Source organism: Triticum aestivum, chromosome 2A (genome assembly GCF_018294505.1).
Source record: "Triticum aestivum cultivar Chinese Spring chromosome 2A, IWGSC CS RefSeq v2.1, whole genome shotgun sequence".
Classification (NCBI taxonomy): domain Eukaryota; kingdom Viridiplantae; phylum Streptophyta; class Magnoliopsida; order Poales; family Poaceae; genus Triticum; species Triticum aestivum.
The window spans coordinates 28,445,383-28,461,814 of record NC_057797.1 but is presented as its reverse complement, the minus strand read 5'-3'; the positions used below and the strand labels follow the sequence as shown (position 1 = coordinate 28,461,814).

General features: G+C 42.6%; 1 long non-coding RNA gene across 1 annotated transcript; it reads right to left on the bottom strand.

The window, feature by feature from the left end:
- Positions 1 to 6,427: 6,427 nt before the first annotated feature.
- On the bottom strand, positions 6,428 to 8,375 carry LOC123184442 (uncharacterized). The gene is made up of 4 exons (XR_006492969.1): positions 8,029 to 8,375; positions 7,262 to 7,477; positions 7,032 to 7,121; positions 6,428 to 6,484 (listed from the first exon to the last, which is right to left on the bottom strand). It is a non-coding gene; the product is annotated as an uncharacterized lncRNA (long non-coding RNA).
- Positions 8,376 to 16,432: the final 8,057 nt, after the last annotated feature.

The following is a 16,432-nucleotide window of genomic DNA, read 5'->3' as shown; positions in this document are numbered from 1 at the left end:
CACCAAAATCCACTATACATTTCAACAAAAAGATGAACTAGGGTTTCATCCAAATCAATCAAATGGAGAGATTTCAACCAATAGATAGAGGGGAAAGGGAGGAGAATACCTTCAGGATTCGAAGGGAAACCGGATCCACCGATCTTCGGCTCAGATCCACAGCTCTAGAGTGGGGAGAGGGAGGGGCGATTTGAGGGGCGCCATGGAGTGGGGAAAGAACAGAGAGAGGAAAGACAGAACGAACAGAGAGGAGAGGGGCTCGGGCGGCGATGTAGTGAAGGGGTATGGCGCCCCGGGCCGGGGCGTCGTGGTACAGCCCATGGCGCCCTGGGCCAAGGCGTCATGGGCCCAAGGCCAAGCCGACGTGGGAGTCAGTGCTGACCAGAATGGCGCCCTTGACCGAGGCGTTATGTTGTCTAGCATGGCACCCCAGGTGCGGGCGTCATGCATGTAGGGCCATTTTGTGCTGAACTTCGGCCAAAGGGCCAGTTTTGTGATTTTTCACCATATACTATACTCATGTATACTGAATGCTGGAACAGATTTGTGGTAGTGGTCAGTACGCAGTAGTGACAAGTCAATTAATGTTTCCATGTGCATGATGAAACAAGCAGAAAATATGAACTAACAAGTAGCACCGTAGTGCAGAGAATTTTCTTTTTTTAAGAATGAAGCTACAGAAGCCCAACCTCCGATGGAATCTCGTAAGTGCGCAAATTTAGCTGAATGTTCTCTTTAAGACCAATTCTGTGATCGAAGTCATTGACTCATGATAACCTTTTCCAGTAATTAGTTTATCAGAGAAATGCCCTGAAATTATGCAACTAGTATAGTTGCATATATATGGTACTATAGTATACCACAGAGAGACCTCTATGAAACTGTAGGAACCAATGTGCAAGTTAATTTTGTGTAACTCTTACAGATCTGAAGTTACCAATGCATGTCCGGATGTCCCCTCGCAATATCCATAGCACTAATATACTAGCTTACGGCACTCTACAAACGCGAATGCAGACATTCGTTTGATCGTGACGCATCTCTTTGAGAAAAAATGAATAAGAATTCAAGAAGCAACAGAAATAATAAACATTCTGCCATGAGAAACTTTTATCACCAAATGCCATACAATAAACAGATGAGTGTAAGCAAGTAAAACATGGGCTGGCGGCAAATACCGTGATATGCAGTCGCTCGACATTGGGAAAGCATTTGAGGAAAACGGGCACCATCTCTGCCTCATCGCGGACATCAAAACACACTATTAAGCTCAGGATCTTCACGCTTGGGACAATGGTGCTCAGGCTGGCCTTCATCCCAGACTGAAATTCACCCAATTTAAGACCAAAGATGACACAGTTAGGTCATGTAATGTACCTTCACATATTTGTTAACTCCACACATGGACAAACTGAAAAAGACAATTGTATGTACGTACCATCACTAGTAGGGAAAACCCTAGCAGTAGCGCTGGTATTGTGCTCACTAGTAGCGCGGGTAGGCGCGCTACTAATAAGGCGCTATAGCTATTGCTTAGCAGTAACGCGTGCCCGCACGCGCTACTGCTAGGACAAATGGCTGCAGCGTTTGTTCACTCCCACACTACTGCTAATGTAACTACTGGCAGCGTGTTTCCTCTTTATCGCTACTAGTATTCTTTTTTTTATTTTTTTATTTTTAGTGTATTTATGCGTCATCGTACAAATATTGGTATAATACCAGTTATGAGGTTTACATCATTATGTCCATAACAGTGTGTCAAATGAAGGTGAATTATGTTCAAGTGAAGGCAATATGTGATGCATGTCAAAAGTATACTACTAATCCAAACTTGATCAGTTTGGACTAGTAGTACTTTCGATGTGCATCACATGTTGCTTCCACTTGAATCTAATCCGCCAACACAAGCTATTTAATCATCATCATAGTCATTACCACCAACATTATTTATTTAATCACCACTAACACTAGCTAATAATAATCATCATAGTCATTACCACCAACACTAGCTATTTTATCACCATAGTAATAGTGTAGCACATCATCATCCTCAAACTCATTTCTAGCTAGCTAATCACTCCTGCTGCTCTCTTTTAGGTAAAATAACATAAAACATGTGTAGCTCTCCTCCTTGATCAAGTTGGAGCATGCAGATGAACCTGTCTTCTAATCGTGGGTAGCGCATCTGTTTGCTCCCCCTAGTACTTCTCTGCGCTTCTCCATCACACATTTGGTCCAGTCTTAGACTATTAAGCATCCGTCGCTAATCTTGAATGCACTAAAGTAATCTGTAGGATATCTTGGCCGTAAGCTAATAATACTCATGGTACTTTTAGTCTCAATCCCATAAGGCACAACATTCATCGGGAGTCCCTGTTGAAGAACATCGTATGGTAACATACTTAGCAATGAAGTTTAGCTTCAAAAATAATGTATGGAAAAGATGCACTGATGACAAATAGTAAAAATCTTACCATCCTTCCTAAATAGATGTGACCGTAGTTCATTACGAACACTATTAGTCGCACGTTTTCAGAACTAACATTTCTAAATGCAGGACGAAAAAATTTGTCTTGACAGTATCAAGATCCTCAAGCCATGAAACATAATGACTTAGCTCCTCATAGTTTAGTTCAGCCTCGGGACAGTAGTAGGTCCTGTCTACCAAGCGCTGGACATGTTTGCTTGCACTGAAATAAGCTGACAATACAAATTAGTTGTCAACTATTTTGGAATAAACAATATCAAAGACATAAATATGGTTGAGAAACTTACATAATGGTATACCTGGAGGCGTCTGCACATCGACCCAGATGTCGGTATTACCTTCAATATCATCTTCTGGACGAATATCAAAGGTGATAACCATATCAGGCTCAAATGCATAAGTCTTGCATAGTGATCGCCATGTTTTGCATCCAAAATAGGTGTAGTCATCTGAATTGTATAATTTTGCGTGGAAAATATAACCATACTCGGTCTTCAAGTAAACTTTCTTTTCCTCCATAGTACGACTGAAACCTATCTTATCCAATACAAAAACTCTTGCATGGCAGGGGACACGCTAGTAGAATAGTAAAAAAAGACTTGTCATGCTTAATGTCATGCTTAAATTATAAGTTGAAGCAAATGTCATGCTTAATTATGAAAAAAGACTTGTCGTTGTGACTTAGTGTATCCACTTCGAAGTTCTCGTCCAGCTTGATGCTGAAGCGCCTTCATCATCTAGGAAGACTAGTAGAGTGCCCGTGCGTTGCCACGGGCCGTAAAAAATTGAGAACATTCTTTTATTGATATTATTATTAGTATTCAATATCGGGCTACTGATTACATCACTATGCCTTCCTTCTCATTGCAGGTTGGTTGTTACTGATTGCATATCAAATTTCACATGTATAGAAAAGATAGCCAATCACATACGAAAATATTGAGATCCACTTCACTTGCAATGTAATTCGGTAACATATACGACCAGATATAATGAACAAAACAAATAAAGTCATACAAAAACATAGAACTCTTTATTGGGCATTACAAATGATAGGTGGCACATGGAGGCCCTTTTATGTTTAAGATTAATCATCTCATGAAAGCATGTCTGTTATTATCCATTATTTAAGAGTGAAGTGCATTGTAGGTCCTCGAACTATTTCCGGGGTGTCACGTAGGCCCTCCAACTATTTCAGGGGTGTCACGTAGGTCCTCGAACTATGAAAATCATCATCCAGGTCCTCGAAGTGTTGTAAATGTGTCATTCAAGTCCAAAATCTCCCCCTCTAACGGGCCATCTGGCGCCGTTAACCATGAGCACTGAACAATAAACCATGAACAGAAATGATGTCGGAACTGGAATGCTATTATTACTATTCACGGTTTACTATTTAGTGTTCACGGTTAACGGCATCAGATGGCTAGTTAGAGGGGGCCAGGGAGATTTTGGACCTGAATAACACACTTACTGCACTTCGAGAACTTGGATGACGATTTTCATAGTTTGAGGACCTACATCACACCCCTGAAATAGTTCAAGGACCTACAATGCACTTCACTCATTATTTCAATATGACACATGTAGGATTTTGTTTCCTTATTCCAAGATTCTACAACCAGAATTCCCTGGCAAACTTTTACACATGAAATTAGGCACTTGAAACCGTACAGGTTACTACACATACCTCCTACCATTTAGAAACCATGGAAACACAAAATATTTCAACACTTTCCCATATACTATTCATAGCTTGGACAGGCCCCATCAACTTTTCTTGGCTCAAAAGGACTGAGGCCCCTCCAACTGCACTCAACTTCTTGGATATCTCTCCTTTGAAGGCCATGAAAACAATCATACAACAAGATTGTCTGTGATCATAAATGGCATTTATAATTACTTGATATTTTCGTATACAATATCTAAATAGTAAAGTTTATAGATGCAGTACTTTAAAAGAACTAAGGCTACGGGTATCCATAGCTAGAATACATAAATACAAATAATTAGAGGCATGAAACTCTAACATTAGATAGGCCCGTGTAGATTGCATACATGTAACCCTTATAAACTTCGCGTCTAATTTTTTTGCAATAGGCTTGTTACCTAGTATTTTCCTAAAAATGATACTTAAGTGAATAAAGCACTGCTCGAGATAACATTGTGAGTTGGTTCATGCTAAGATCATGCGAACTTTCACAAGGATATCGACATTGACCACTCCAGCTAGTAGATTCCCCAAGGAAAAATAATCCTATTCTACACATAGAGAAAACCTATATTCTTTAGTATAAATTAAGGCTTGACATTCCACTTCAGCTTATATTTTGTTCAATCTATATACATGGAAGATAATGTTGCACTAACAAATCAGAACTTGTATCATTAATTATTAGCAGCAAATATTCTTTCCATAAAAAATTAAACATGTCAAATTCTCGCCGTGAAATTATGTCTTGGGTCTAGCTTAACCTATTCAGCAAGATACCATTGACCATATTGTAGTCCATATGAAAAAGAGACGAACATCATATTCTACTGAAAAACAACAATGTGAAGCCCTGTCCACCACGTTTCGCTTCATATTACATTATTCTCACTTATCACACATACTACAATTAAACCATGCATATCAGTGAAATATAGGAATGGATCTCTAGTACAAAAATATATGCACACTTTTTTCCAAAGTGACTTCTATGTTTGCTACTACTATCTTCTACACACAGCCCCTACAGCAGAATTGACTGTGGTCTCAAGTTCCTTCTCCCACTAACCATCTCTGTCACAATTGTGTTGTAGCTATTCTAAATAGATGTCGTGGTCTGCCTCGGATACTCGTGCCTGAGAAGAGGCTACCCCATTGAACATGCATTGTTATACGCCAGGCAAGAAAACTCTGAACTACACCACACAACGCCGACCACAATGTCACGTCCATGATCAAAATTAAGTGTTCTTGGCTTCCAGCCTTGGCCAAAAACTGCACCAGAACTGCCAGAACGCCATGTGGTCTCTTAAAAGGCGGGAAGAGCTAGGGAGCACCATGACACGCCGTCTACAGCTCGGTGTTGGTGCTGGTGGGTGGTGTTGATCTCATCACCCTGGCAATGGCTCCATGGAGGGTTAGGGATTATTTGGAGCGTGCTATTACACTGGATGAGACGTGTGTCTCCCTCCCGTGAGCTTGCGATGATGGGATCATGGCCGTCGTCGTCCATGCCTAATTGGCACATCAAACTGAACGAAGAAACACTCAACATATTTCTTCATGCAAAATCAAATACTATTGCAACTAAAATATATAATGCAATAACGAGTGTTTCAATGTTCTTTTGTTTATAGTCAGCGGGCAACAAGTTACAAATATGTTCTTCTTTCATCACTTGTTATGTTTGTGTACCTCAGGCTTGTAGACAATACGATTTTGTTAGCCTGCACCACTACACTGATCTTTTGAAATGATAAATTTTAGCAACTATGTCAACAGTACTAAATCGCAGAAAAAAGAGAAACAACACCAACTTTAGCTTCACCAAAATTTCCTCAATATGTAGGAATAAAACGACGGATCTCGGCTACTTTTCATAAACCATGAAAATATGTAGAAACTTTAATTTTTCAACCAAAATAACACAATGGTGCATTGAAATTGGAAAAGAAGCACATAAACGACAATTACCTTCCTCGTGTAGTAGAGAAACACCATCAATGAATAGTCTCAATAAGCTTTCTGGATGTTTCAGTCTTCGGACGTAATATTCCGTTCTGACATAATATTTAGTTCAGAGAGGAAATCCCTGTGTAGTAAGGTATGTTGTGTATGCCGGCAATGTCGCGGGAGAGGCATGCCCCAGGAGTGGCACTGCAGATGCACGCCTTGCACCCCAATCCCTCGCCACGCAACAGAGAAGCACCGCACAGCTCGCTGGCCACCGGCAGGGAATAGCAAGGTGTGGCGCCGCAGACCCATGCCTTGTACCCCCATCCCTTGCCCTGCAAGGCAGCCTGTCGTCAGGATCGACACCATCTTTAATGTAATCTTTTCCAATACAAACCGCGTCTTTAAAATACAGCAGCGCAACACACTTACAGACCAAAGTACCCCTAAGTGATATTTCCAGTTCTCACAAAAAGTGATATTTCCAAAATAAAAGTTTGGCGTTGCTAATTTCAGTATCTACATAGAGCAAAGCCTTTAACAGAAAACATCAATGGATTTAAGATGGTGGGAGGATTCTGGATAGTTGGCCTCATCGGAAATAGAGGCGTTCGGTTGTGCTCGACGCGGATATGATAGTAAGATAGTGAATAAATCACAATTTTATTTCAGGTATGAATTATTAGGAATTTGATGCCACCTTAGAATTAACATATTGCATCTATATTTTGTAACATCTAATTTCAGGTCGTCAAGTGGCTCAGGTTGGAGGGTGTAGTTACAGATGTACAAAGATCACGACAATGAGTAAACATACAATCTAAATTTATTCTGGAAGTCATGCATCTAGACCAAACAAATTGAGTTTGGTAAACGGTATACGTGAATTTTCACAGCTTTGCTCAAGTCATCCGGATCCGGTCACCTCCAGCAGACCTCGCAAGTCATAACAATAGTTTCCTTGTGCTAACCCTGCAACCCATTAGTCAAAAACATCAAGTCTATTTAGATATTTATTGAAAAGTAAGGATTATAAAATTCAAATAAGGGAAAAATAAGAGATATAATATAAAGATATAGTTCTGAAATTGTGTGGTGGTTCAGTGTCTCACCCTTCAGAACAATTTTCAGGAAGGTGTTTGGGTCCAATACATTGGGTATATCATTGTTTCATTGCACATCCGTACCATCTATGATCCATCAAACAATGGCCACATCTCATTGTTGATCAACAGTGACTAATTTAACTTGAGATGCAAATAACCCATTGGTATAAACCAGTTGTAATACCGAAGATCGTCTCCAGTCATCGTTGAGCAATCACCCGCCTATGAGTCAACAAAATTGATGTTGAGGACAGCGATGTTAAATTCAGATAAAACTCCATCATAAATCACTAAGAACATCAATTTCAAGGACCAGCATCATGCCACTTTCCCAAATGCTTGGTGTCCTGAATCAAACTATTTCAATTGCATGATGTCTGTCGATGAAACAAAGCAAAAGTAGTGCAGATTGGAATGCTAGAAGACCCCCCCAACCTCGCATGTTTCTAAACATGAGAAAAATAGTTACTAAAGCCAAAATAATGCATATCTATATATTATGTAATTCACTCTAAAAAATGAAAATCACATTATACAAGTCAAGCATACTCAAAGGAACTGGTAATATTTTTGTCCAGCACATCTCAGTCGAACAGCTAATTCCAAGATGGGCATTATATGGCTCTCCCCAGCTTGGTAGGCTGCACCATGCTTCTTTCTCCAAATAGAAGAGCATAGTAAATGTTTTAGTAAATACATGGAGACGACGCATGGCACGAAACCATTATCCAGCAGTTGAAAAGCATCAAACTGGATGAGTTGGCGAACTTTACCTGCTTGACAATCCCGCAGCCCCATCGAGCCTCGCGTCGAGCCCGCCAACCTCGGAGAATAACGAATCCCCACAGCTGCCGACTATTCCACCTGCTTCCAAAAGCACCCCTTCGGCCGCCAGCAATGCCGCCTCCTGCCACCGATGGTCAACGTAAACATGCACAGAAACAATGAAATGGGTAACACTTTTGCCCCCTCTATTACACATCAGAACCATCAAATTTCAAACCTCGTCACAAAGCAGAGCATAATGTACTCAATAAAAATCAAGTAACCCTCCCTCACCAGCATCTACTCAATTAGACTACTAATCCGGCTACCTTCTTTTCAGGGCAAAAAATAACAAATCTACACCACCCTCGCGCAAGAAAGAAGTAATATATAGTGAAAAAATCAAACACAAATTCGACGAAGAACACACTGTACGGACGCAACTATTTCCCACAATGTTATCTGGTGATAAATTTGCAACTATTTTTTGGACATATTTTCCACGAATGTCATACAACAACAACAACAACAACAACAACAACAACAACAACAACAACAACAAAGCCTTTAGTCCCAAACAAGTTGGGGTAGGCTAGAGGTGAAACCCATAAGATCTCGCAACCAACTCATGGCTCTGGCACATGGATAGCAAGCTTCCATGCACCCCTGTCCATAGCTAGCTCTTTGGTGATACTCCAATCCTTCAGGTCTCTCTTAACGGACTCCTTCCATGTCAAATTCGGTCTACCCGCTCTCTCTTGACATTCTTCGCACGCTTTAGCCGTCCACTATGCACCGGAGCTTCTGGAGGCCTGCGCTGAATATGCCCAAACCATCTCAGACGATGTTGGACAAGCTTCTCTTCAATTGGTGCTACCCCAACTCTATCTCGTATATCATCATCCCGGACTCGATCCTTCCTCGTGTGGCCACACATCCATCTCAACATACGCATCTCCGCCACACCTAATTGTTGAACATGTCGCCTTTTAGTTGGCCAACACTCAGCGCCATACAACATTGCGGGTCGGACCGCCGTCCTGTAGAACTTGCCTTTTAGCTTTTGTGGCACTCTCTTGTCACAGAGAATGCCAGAAGCTTGGCGCCACTTCATCCATCCGGCTTTAATTTGATGGTTCACATCTTCATCAATACCCCCATCCTCCTGCAGCATTGACCCCAAATACCGAAAGGTGTCCTTCTGAGGTACCACCTGGCCATCAAGGCTCTCCTCCTCACACCTAGTAGTACTGAAACCTGGATCACACTTGTGGAGCAAGTGGAGAGAACACAAAGGTGACAGTCAATTGGGTTGCTAAGGTTTGTGAGGATACAGTCAGATCCAACCCTGGAGCTGGTGTTGAAACAATTATGTCATACACAAAGAAGAAGTTTGGTGTGCATGTGCCTAAAAGCTTGGCATATAGGGCAAGGAAGCAAGCAGTTGAGGTTGTGCAAGGAGATCACAAACTCCAGTATCATAGAATAAGGGACTACCTGCAGTGTGTGCTAGATACTAACCCTGGCAGTAGGTGCATAGTAACAACACATGAGGACCCACTTAACCCAGCTCCTACGCCAAGGTTTCACTATATGTTTTACTGCTTCTTTGCATGCAAGGAGGGTTTTCTGAATGGATGCAGGCCATTTATAGGTAAGTATTCAGAAATTTATATGCTTTTTAAACATTGATATACTTAGGCACTCATATTATCATGTTAGCAGGTCTGGATGGTTGCTTCATCAAGCTAAGCACTGGTCAGCAGATATTGGCAGCTACAGGGAGGGATGGCAACAATAACATCTTCCCAATAGCTTTTGGTGTTGTTGATAAGGAAGAGACAGACAGTTGGACATGGTTATTCACACAGTTGAGAACAGTCATTGGAACTGGCAATAAGTTTGGCAAATACACAATTATGTCTGACAGGAAAACAACAGTTTCAAACTCAAACAGTGAAATGTGTCACTTCATGCTCAAGCAAAATTCCTGAAGGTTAATAGGATTGACATCTTACTATTGTCAGGAAAACAACAAGTGCAGACTTGGGGCGAGGGAGAATAGAACCCGGAAGTTAAGCGTGCTCAGGCTGGGGGAGTGGGAGGATGGGTGACCATTCGGGAAGTTAGATGATTTGGAATGATGAGGGGTGATTAGAGTATAAATTGAGAAGTGATGAGGGGTGGTGATTACAGGCTAGAGGTTAAAATAATTCAGAAGTTTGAAAACAAAAAAATTTCAAAAAAAAAATTCAAAAAAAAATCATAAAATTTCCTTTAGTCCCGGTTGGTGTTACCAACCGGGACTAAAGGTGGAGCTCCACGTGGCCGCGCCCTTTAGTCCCGGTTCTGGATTGAACCGGGACTAAAGGGTCAGGGCATTAGTACCGACACTTTAGTCCCGGTTCAGGAACCGGGACTAAAGGCCCTTACGAACCGGGACTATAGGCCCTTTTTCTACCAGTGTGCAACTCCCGGATACCGTAGGAGTGCTTTGGGTGTGCCAAACATCACAACGTAACTGGGTGGCTATAATGGTGCACTACGGGTATCTCCGAAAGTGTCTGTTGGGTTAGCATGAATCGAGACTGGGATTTGTCACTCCGTGTAAATGGAGAGGTATCTCTGGGCCCACTCGGTAGGACATCATCATAATGTGCACAATGTGATCAAGGAGTTGATCACGGGATGATGTGTTACGGAACGAGTAAAGAGACTTGCCGGTAACGAGATTGAACAAGGTATCGGGATACCGACGATCGAATCTCGGGCAAGTATCGTACCAATAGACAAAGCGAATTGTATATGTGATTGATTGAATCCTTAACATCGTGGTTCATATGATGAGATCATCGTGGAGCATGTGGGAACCAACATGGGTATCCAGATCCCGCTGTTGGTTATTGACCGGAGAGTTGTCTCGGCCATGTCTGCATGACTCCCGAGCCCGTAGGGTCTACACACTTAAGGTTCGATGACGCTAGGGTTATAGGGAAAGTATGTACGCGGTTACCTAATGTTGTTCGGAGTCCTAGATGAGATCTCGGACGTCACGAGGAGTTCCGGAATGGTCCGGAGGTAAAGATTGATATATGGGAAGTATGGTTTTGGCCACCGGAAATGTTCCGGGCATCACCGGTAGTGTACCAGGACCACCGGAGGGGTCCGGGGGTCCACCGGGAGGGGCCACGGGCCCTCGAGGTATACATGGGCCTATAGTGAGAAGGGACCAGCCCCTAGATGGGCTGGGGCGCCTCCCACCAAGGCCCAAGGCGCCTCCAAGAGGGGAGGGGGCAAACCCTAGGGCAGATGGGCCCTAAGGCCCACCCCAGGTGCGCCTCCCCCTCTCCCCCTTGTGGCCGCCACCCTAGATGGGATCAGGGGCTGCCGCACCCCTTGGGGTGGGAACCCTAGAAGGGGCGCAGCCCCCTCCCCTCCCCCTATATATACTTGAGGTATGGGGGCTGCCCAACATACGATTTGATCTCTCTCTTGGCGCAGCCCTACCCCTCTCCCTCCTCGTCTCTCGTAGTGCTTGGCGAAGCCCTGCTGGAGTCCCGCGCTCCTCCACCACCACCACGCCGTCGTGCTGCTGCTGGACGGAGTCTTCCCAACCTCTCCTTCTCCCCTTGCTGGATCAAGGCGTGGGAGACGTCACCGGGCTGCACATGTGTTGAACGCGGAGGCGTCGTGGTTCAGCGCTTAGATCGGAATCAACCGCGATCTGAATCGCTACGAGTACGACTCCTTCATCCGCGTTCGTGCAACGCTTTCGCTTAGCGATCTACAAGGGTATGTAGATGCACTCCCTTCCCCTCTTTGCTAGATTACTCCATAGATTGATCTTGGTGATGTGTAGAAAATTTTAAATTTCTGCTATGATCCCCAACAGTGGCATAATGAGCTAGGTCTATGTGTAGTTTCTATGCACGAGTAGAACATAAGTTGTTGTGGCCGTTACTAGTATTATCTTGATTCGGCGGCATCGTGGGATGAAGCGGCCCGGACCGACCTTACACGTACTCTTACGTGAGACAGGTTCCACTGACTGATATGCACTAGTTGCATAAGGTGGCTAGCGGGTGTCTGTCTCTCCCACTTTAGTCGGATCAGATTCGATGAAAAGGGTCCTTATGAAGGGTAAATAGAAATTGGCATATCACGTTGTGGTTTTGGCGTAGGTAAGAAACGTTCTTGCTAGAAACCTATAGCAGCCACGTAAAAACTTGCAACAACAATTAGAGGACGTCTAACTTGTTTTTGCGGCATATGTCGTGTGATGTGATATGGCCAAAAGGATGTGATGAATGATATATGTGATGTATGAGATTGATCATGTTCTTGTAATAGGAATCACGACTTGCATGTCGATAAGTATGACAACCGACAGGAGCCATAGGAGTTGTCTTAATTTATTTATGACCTGCGTGTCAACATAAACGTCATGTAATTACTTTACTTTATTGCTAAAGCATTAGCCATAGTAGTAAAAGTAATAGATGACAAGACAACTTCAAGAAGACACGATGATGGAGATCATGGTGTCATGCCGGTGACAACGATGATCATGGAGCCCCAAAGATGGAGATCGTAAGGAGCAAAATGATATTGGCCATATCATGTCACTATTTGATTGCATGTGATGTTTACCATGTTTTACATCTTATTTGCTTAGAACGACGGTAGCTTAAATAAGATGATCCCTCGTAATAATTTCAAGAAAGTGTCCCCCCTAACTGTGCACCGTTGCGAAGGTTTGTTGTTTCGAAGCACCACGTGATGATCGGGTGTGATAGATTCTAACGTTCGAATACAACGGGTGTAAGCCAGATTTACACACGCAGTACACTTAGGTTGACTTGACGAGCCTAGCATGTACAGACATGGCCTCAGAACACGGAAGACCGGAAGGTCGAACATGAGTCGTATAGAAGATACGATCAACATGAAGATGTTCACCGATGATGACCCCTGTTCAAGAATTCATCCGATTAACCAGTTAACTTGCCGATTAATCCCTACTCATAGGGTCACCGAGTAGCCGATAAACTGAAAAATTGTCCGATTAATTGATTAAATGGCCGATTAACTTGCCGATTAGCCGATTAATCCCCTACTCGCTAGCCAACCGAGCAGCTACCAGTTAACGATTTCCTCAACAATGATGATGACTAGTCCGTCTCACATGATGATCGGACACGGCCTAGTTGACTCGGATCATGTTTCACATAGATGACTAGAGGGATGTCTATCTGAGTGGGAGTTCATTGAATAATTTGATTAGATGAACTTAATTATCATGAACATAGTCTAAATTGTCTTTGCAAATATGTTGTAGATAAATGGCTCACGTTGTAGCTCCCTGTTTCAATACGTTCCTAGAGAAAGACCAAGTTGAAAGATATTGTAAGCAATGATGCAGACTGGGTCCGTAGTCCGAGGAGTGTCCTCACTGCTACACAGAAGGCTTACGTCTTTGATACACCGCTCGATGTGCAAACCCCTACAACGTCGTCTGTGGATGTTGTGAACACCTGACAGACACATCCTGATGACTACTTGATAGTTTAGTGCTCCATACTTTACGGCTTAGAATCAGGATTCCAATGACGTTTTGAACGCCATAAGACATATGAGATGTTCCAAGAGCTGAAATCTGGATTTCAGGCTCATGCCCGTGTTGAGAGGTATGAGACCTCTGACAAGTTCTTTTGCCAACAAGATGGAGGAGAATAGCTCGACTAGTGAGCATGTGCTCAGAATGTCTGGGTGCTACAATCACATAAATCAAGTGGGAGTTAAACTTCCAGATAAGACAGTGATTGATAGAGTTCTCTAGCCACTATCACTAAGCTACTAGATCTTCGTGATGAACTATGACATGCAAGGGATGGAGTTGATCCCGGAGCTGTTCATGGTGCTTAAGACCGCAAAAGGTAGAAATCAAGAAGGAGCATCAAGTGTTGATGGTTTAACAAAACCACTGGTTTCAAGAAGGGCAAGGGCTAGAAGGGAAACTTCATGGATGGCAAACCAGTTGCCGCTCCAGTGAAGGAACCCAAGGTTGAACCCAAACCCGAGACTAAGTGCTTCTATTATAAGGGGAACGGTCACTGGTAGCGGAATTACCCCAAATGCATGGTAGATAAGAAGGCTGGCAACTTCAACAAAGTATATATGTGTTATTAATGTGTACCTCAATAGTACTCCTGGTAGCACCTGGGTATTGGATACCGGTTCAGTTGCTATTATTGGTGACTTGAAGCAAAAGCTACGGACTAAACGGAGACTGGATAAGAGCGAGGTGACGATGTGTGTTGGAAGTGTTTCCAAAGTTGATGAGATCACCATCGCACGCTCCATCTGCCTTCGGGGTTAGTATTGAACCTAGATAAATGTTATCAGGTGTCTACGTTGAGCATGAATATGATTAGATCATGTTCATTGCAATATTGTTATTCATTTAAGTTAGAGAATACTGGTTATTCTGTTTACATGAATAATACATTTCATGGTCATGCACCCTATGTGAATGGTTCATTGAATCTCGGTCGTGGTAATACACATGTTCACGCCAAAATATGTAGAGTTAATAATGATAGTACCACTTTCTTGTGGCACTGCCGCTTAGGTAATATTGGCGTAAGATGCATGAAGAAACTCCATATCGATGGATGTTTGGAGTCACTTGATTTTGAATCACTTGAAACATGCGAGCCATGCCTCATGGGCAGGATGACTAAGACCTTGTTTTCAGGTACAATGAAATGGGCAAGTGACTTGTTGGAAATCATACATGCTGATGCATGTGATCCAATGAGAATTGAAGCGTGCGGTGGATATCACTATTTTCTCATCTTCACTGACGATTTGGGTAGATATAGGTATATTTACTCAATGAAGCACAAGTATGAAACGTTTAAAAAGTTCAAGCGATTTCAGAGTGAAGTTAAGAATCATCATAACAAGAAGATCATGTTCCTACGATCAGATCAAAGGGGATTTTCTGAGTTATGAGTTTGGCAATCACTTAAGGCATTGTGGAATTGTTTCACAGTTGAAGCCACCTGGAACACCACAGCATAATGGTGTGTCCGGACGTCGTAATCGAACCTTATGAGATATGGTGCAATCTATGATGTCTCTTACCGATCTACCACTATTATTTTGAGGTTATGCATTAGAGACAGCTGCATTCACTTTAGATAGGACACCATATAAGTCCGTTGAGACGACGTCGTATGAACATTGGTTTGGCAAGAAACCAAAGTTATCGTTTCTTAATGTTTGGGGCTGCGATGCTTAAGGCTTTAGCCGGAGAAGCTTGAACCCAAAAGCAGACAAACACATCTTCATAGGATACCCAAAGGTGATAGTTGGGCATACCTTCTATCTCAGATCTGAGGGAAAATTGTTTGTCGCTAAAAACGGGTCCTTTCTCGAGAAGGAGTTTCTCTCGAAAGAATTGAGTGGGAGGAAGATAGAACTTGATGAGGTTGTCGAACCTTTACTTCAACCAGAGAGTGATGCAACACATAAAGATGTTTTCTGTGGCGCCTACGTCTGTTGAATAGGAAGTTAATGATAGTGATCATGAAGCTTCGGATCAAGTTGCTATCGAACCTCGTAGGTCGACAAGGATATGTACTGCTCCTGAGTGGTACGGTAATCCTGTCTTAGATATCATGTTGTTAGACAACAATGAACCTACGAGCTGTGGAGAAACGATGGTGGGCCCGTATTCCGACAAATGGTTAGAAGCCATGAAATCCGAGATAGGATCCATGTATCAGAACAAAGTATGGACTTTGGTGGACTTGTCCAATGATCGGCAAGCCATTGAGAATAAATGGATCTTTAAGAAGAAGACGAACGCAGACGGTAATGTCACCGTCTATGAAGCACGACTTGTGGCAAAGAGTTTCTCACAAGTTCAAGGAGTTGACTACGATGAGATTTTCTCACCCGTAGCGATGCTTACGTCTGTCGGAATCATGTTAGCATTAGCTGTATTTTTTGATTATGAAATCTGACAGATGGATGTCAAAAACAAGTTTTCTTACTAGTTTTCTTAAGAAAGAGTTGTATTGGATACAATCAAAGTTTTTGTCAATCCTAAGGATGCTAAAAGGTATGCTAGCTCTAGCGATCCGTCTATGGACTAGAGGGAGCATCTCGGAGTCGGAATATATGCTTTGATGGAGTGATCAAAGCTTTTAGGTTTATACAATGTTTGCTAGAAACTTGTATTTACAAGAAAGTGAGTGGGAGCACTACAACATTTCTGATAAGTATATGTGGATGACATATTGTTGATTCGAAATGATGTAGAATTTCTGGAAAGCATAAACGGTTGTTTGAAGAGTGTTTTTCAAAGGAAGACCTGGATAAAGCTGCTTACATATTGGGCAT